The sequence below is a fragment of the Salvelinus alpinus genome, chromosome 1, assembly GCF_045679555.1.
Source record: "Salvelinus alpinus chromosome 1, SLU_Salpinus.1, whole genome shotgun sequence".
NCBI classification, from domain to species: domain Eukaryota; kingdom Metazoa; phylum Chordata; class Actinopteri; order Salmoniformes; family Salmonidae; genus Salvelinus; species Salvelinus alpinus.
In genome coordinates, this window is record NC_092086.1 from 98228442 (window position 1) to 98233902 (window position 5461).

Below are 5461 nucleotides of genomic sequence, written 5' to 3' on the forward strand. Positions count from 1 at the left end.
TATTTTGTGAAGTGCACTAGTCCATCCTGCAGCAAAGCACCCCCACAACATGATGCTGCCACCCCCGTGCTTCACGGTTGGGATGGTGTTCTTCGGCTTGCAAGCCTCCCCTTTTTTCCTCCAAACATAACAATGGTCATTATGGCCAAACAGTTCTATTTTTGTATCATCAGACCAGAGGACATTTCTCCAAAAAGTGTGATCTTTGTCCACATGTGCAGTTGCAAACCGTAGTCTGGCTTTTTTATGGCGGTTTTGGAGCAGTGGCTTCTTCCTTGCTGAGCGGCCTTTCAGGTTATGTCGATATAGGACTTGTCTTACTGTGGATATAGATACTTTTGTACCTGTTTCCTCCAACATCTTCAGAAGGTCCTTTGCTGTTGTTCTGGGATTGATTTGCACTTTTCGCACCAAAGTACATTCATCTCTAGGAGACAGAACGCGTCTCCTTCCTGAGCGGTATGACGGCTGCGTGGTCCCATGGTGTTTATACTTGCATACTATTGTTTGAACAGATGAACGTGGTACCTTCAGGCGTTTGGAAATTGCTTCCAAGGATGAACCAGACTTGTGGAGGTCTACAATTATTTTTCTGATGTCTTGGCTGATTTCTTTTGATTTTCCCATGATGTCAAGCAAAGAGGCACTGAGTTTTGCCAAAACTATAGTTTGTTAACAAGAAATTTGTGGAGTGGTTGAAATGCTAGTTTTAATGACTCCAACCTTAGTGTATGTACACTTCCGACTTCAACTGTATGTGGAAAATACATTGGATTGAAGAAAGTCTTCAACTGTTGTTTTGAGGGTGAAATTTCAACCACTGGATTATATCAATATAGTAACCAATTTTCAACATAGACAAACCATGTAAAAAATATGATGCATTTGTACCTTTTAAAAAATGTCAGATCTTCAACTTTATATCCACTAAATGTAAAAAAATAAATAATAATCTATGCGCTGAGCAGCACCTCCTAATAGAGAGTTGATCTATCTACAGCTATTCATTTGGCCTCCCATCCAGGGTTTTAACCAAGCCCAGCCCTTTTTTAGCTTTTATATTTGTCACTGATTGCTACCAATGTGCTATCATGAGAGTGATTGTTAAGAGACCTCTTCATAACTAAATATATTCACTGTTGCTATCAAAGTCATTCCAAAGTGTAGGTTTAACAGAGCTAATTAAATGTAACCACACTTTATAAGTCATACATCCTCAATTATACTATTTAGATCTATATAGCATTTGCAAAGTCATCAACGTCTATTATTTTAATTCAACCCAGGATTCAACTAAAAATAGACAATACAAACATATCAAATGTAATCTTCAAGTTAATCTTTAATATGTTGTATTCACATCTCCATCTCAACCAAAAATCTAAGTTAAAGAATAAGACTGAATCAACTAAAATGTTATTTGAAGTGCCTTTAAAGTTTGATTCGATTCAGTCCTATGAAAGTCATCTGATGTTTTATGGATCTAACTGTTGGCACTGTTGTTGTTTGTGTCAGACGGTGATGCTGAGTAAAGGTGAAACCGAAAGGGATGTTTGACTATCATTCATTAACAACTTTGTTAATGTGTTGATGCCTTCTACAGTACAGTACCTTCAAATCAAACTTTATTTTAAGTACATTTAAAGTTTGATTCGATTAGATATACTCCTATTCTTTCATTTAGATTTTTGGTTGAAATATAGACATGAATCCAACACATAAATTGATCATTTGTAGACAAACTGGATATTGAATTGTGTTTGGTTGTCAACACAACCAATTATCAACAGTTGAAGGAGATGTATCTTCTACTTGGCTAGTTCCATCTATGACACTAACTTAGCCTGGCTTTAATTCCAGTTTGTTTACATATTAATAATTGATATGTTGGATTCACGTCTCCATCTCAACCAATAATCAAAGTTAAGGAATAAGACTAAATCCAATCAAACTTAATCTTAAGTGCTTTTGAAGGGTTACATGATTTAGTCCTATTCTTAACTTGGATATTTAGTTGAGAGTTTAGTTGTATTTAGTTGAGAGTATCTAATAGTAGAGTATCTAAGTTAAGAATAAGACTAAATCATATAACACTTGATAACACTTGAAATGCACTTTAGATCAAGTTTGATTGGATTTAGTCCTATTCTTTAAATGTGATTCTTGGTTGAGATGGAGAAGTGAATCCAACATATCAATTACTAATCCAAACACAATTCAATATCACTTTTGCAATACAGTAAATAGCCTATTATCTTGTAGACAAGTTTACAAATTATATATTGGATTCACATCTCCAATTAAACCAAAAATACAAGTTAAAGAACAGTATTAAGACAGTGTCTCAGAGGAAAATATACAAGTATTAGATATCCTTTTAATGTTGATATTTGGTTTCGTTGTCAACCAAACACAATTCAATACTCAAAATTAAGGCTATCTTACAAACTAATGCAAAAATATTTATTCAACCTTAAAATGAGTAACACATCCATGGTCACATTCTGAAGTTAGCCTACAGTAACTATCAATGTCTTCTTACGTAATCATAGAAAGCGTGCATGTTTAAGATAGCATGCAAAGGTCGCAGGACTGTGGAGATCTTCACAATTGCTGTAATAATCTGCGCAGAATCTTGAACAGCATTGATCACTTGCGCTATGTACTTTTAATGAAATCTTAACTGCAATCCAGGTCATTTGGATGTGCTATAAGATGAAGCACAGGGATAACACATGAAGCTGGTCTAAAAATACAAAATATATGACGTTGTATTCCGTTTTGAACTTTGTTGTGCTTTTAAATGGTTGTAAGCACAGTGATAACACATTTAGATGACAACTAAACCAAAAATCTGACATTGTTTTTCCATTGGAATTTGGTTGTGCTTGTAGATGGTTGAAAGCATAGTGACAACACATTTGGAATTCAACAAATTTCTGGCTGCCTATTTGATTGAACCAGGTCTCAACCAAATATTACCCAAATTTCCGCATTGAAATGACGTGGTGTGCATGTGCCCAGTCGGCAGTAAATCTGCTAGACTGCTCAGCCAGCCCGAGCCGCCCGCATGTCCCGACCCCCAGCCAGTATAGCCAGTAACTCTCACCCCAACACTCTATTCCTTCCCACCTTTTTTTGTAAAAAATAAATCAAATGTTTAGAGTTTCCGTGTGACAGACTACATTATGTTGGGCCATTCAGCAAACAGACAGTTTTCTTATCACTAAAGTCAGCTGATGTTTTATGGATCTATCTATAATCATAACAAACAGACACATTCTTCAGTTAAAAGGTCCCCTAACAACCCTCTGAAATGCCCTAGAGGCACAAATCCCTCCAATTTTAAAGTGTATTGCAGATCATTCCACACATAAGGTGCAAGGAAATGAAAGGCTTATCTACCTAACTCTTTAGACACCAAAGGTGTCTCCATAGTTGACCAGCACTGACAAGGGGTTTGATAACATAATGTTAGATACTTCGGAGTGCAATGATGTGATCTATGTGACTTTAAAGAGGTCCAGCCAACCTTTTGGTAAAGAATACAGTGATGGGTAATAAAACTGTCTTCTGTGATAAAACGAAGGGTGCTATAAAAATAAAGCCATGATATGATTTTTGTACTGATCATAAAATCATTGTAGAGCTAATTAAATTACATTGCCAGTACAAGTAATTACCGGGTTAGTTTCACCTCATATTCCATAACAAATATATCCCATATTGGAGACTAAATAAAAGTTTAACATACTGTTTCAAATACAGTGTATATATACACTACCGTTCAAAAGTTTGGGGTCACTTGGAAATGTCCTTGTTTTTGAAAGAAAAGCTAATTATTTTGTCCATTAAAATAACATCAAATTGATCAGAAATACAGTGTAGACATTGTTAATGTTGTAAATGACTATTATAGCTGGAAACTGCAACTTTTTTATGGAATATCTACATAGGCATACAGAGGCCCATTATCAGCAACCATCACTCCTGTGTTCCAATGGCACATTGTACTAGCTAATCCAAGTTTATAATTTTAAAAGGCTAATTGATCATTAGAAAACCCTTTAGCAATTGTGTTAGCACAGCTGAAAACTGTTGTGCTAATTAAAGAAGCAATAAAACTGGCCTTCTTTAGACTAGGTGAGTATCTGGAGCATCAGCATTTGTGGCTTCGATGACAGGCTCAAAATGGCCAGAAACATAACTTTCTCGTCTGTACTCGTCAGTCTATTCTTGTTCTGAGAAATGAAGGCTATTCCATGTGAAAAATTGCCAAGAAACTGAAGATCTCGTACAGCGCAGTTCACAGAACAGCGCGAACTGGCTCTAACCAGAATAGAAAGAGGAGTGGGAGGCCCCAGTGTACAACTGAGGAAGAGGACATTAGAGTGTCTAGTTTGAGAAACAGATGCCTCCCAAGTTCTCAACTGGCAGCTTCATTAAATAGTATCCGCAAAACACCAGTCTCAACATCAACAGTGAAGAGGCGACTCCAGGATGCTGACCTTCTAGGCAGAGTTGTCCAGTGTCTGTTTTCTTTTGCCCATCTTAATCTTTCCTTTTTATTGGCCAGTCTGAGATATGGCTTTTTCTTTGCAACTCTGCCTAGAAGGCCAGCATCCCGGAGTCGCCGCTTCACTGTTGACGTTGAGACTGGTGTTTTGCGGGCACTATTTAATGAAGCTGCCAGTCGAAGACTTGTGAGGCCAAAAAAATGAAGATGACAAAATAGTTGTTTACTTTAGAAGGTGCCCAATTCAGCTTTATGGGACACCATATCATCTGATGTGTCTGAAGTATAAATGTGTCTAAGGTATAATTCTGTATACGGATGGGTTTATTAAGACTTCCTGCCCAAGATGCAGTAAACTCAATTATCTTTCTTTTCTTTTTTCCAGGACTGATGGAATGTCCGCTACCAAGTTTTTTTTCTTCCTGTTTATCAATGATTCTGTATCTCTCCCTTTGAAAGGCTTCCTGAGGAAGGTGCCTTGGGAGAGCAGTTAAAAGTTCCCGGATCCAGCTGTTAACTTCTTTGGGGTAGGGGGCAGTATTTTCACGTCCGGATGAAAAGCATGCCCAGAGTAAACTGTCTGCTACTCAGGCCCAGAGGCTAGGATATGCATATTATTAGTATATTTGGATAGAAAACACTCTGCAGTTTCTAAAACTGTTTGAATGATGTCTGTGAGTATAACAGAACTCATATGGCAGGCGAAAACCTGAGAAAAATCCAACCAGGAAGTGGGAAATCTGAGGTTTGTAGTTTTTCAAGTGATTGCCTATCCAATATACAGTGTAAATGGGGTCAGATTGCACTTCCTAAGGCTTCCACTAGATGTTAACAGTCTTTAGAACATTGTTTCAGACTTCTATTGTGAAAGGGGAGCGAATAAGAGTTGTTTCAACCAGGGGTCTGGCCGAAAGGTCCGTTCCCTTTCATTTCTAATGACAAAGG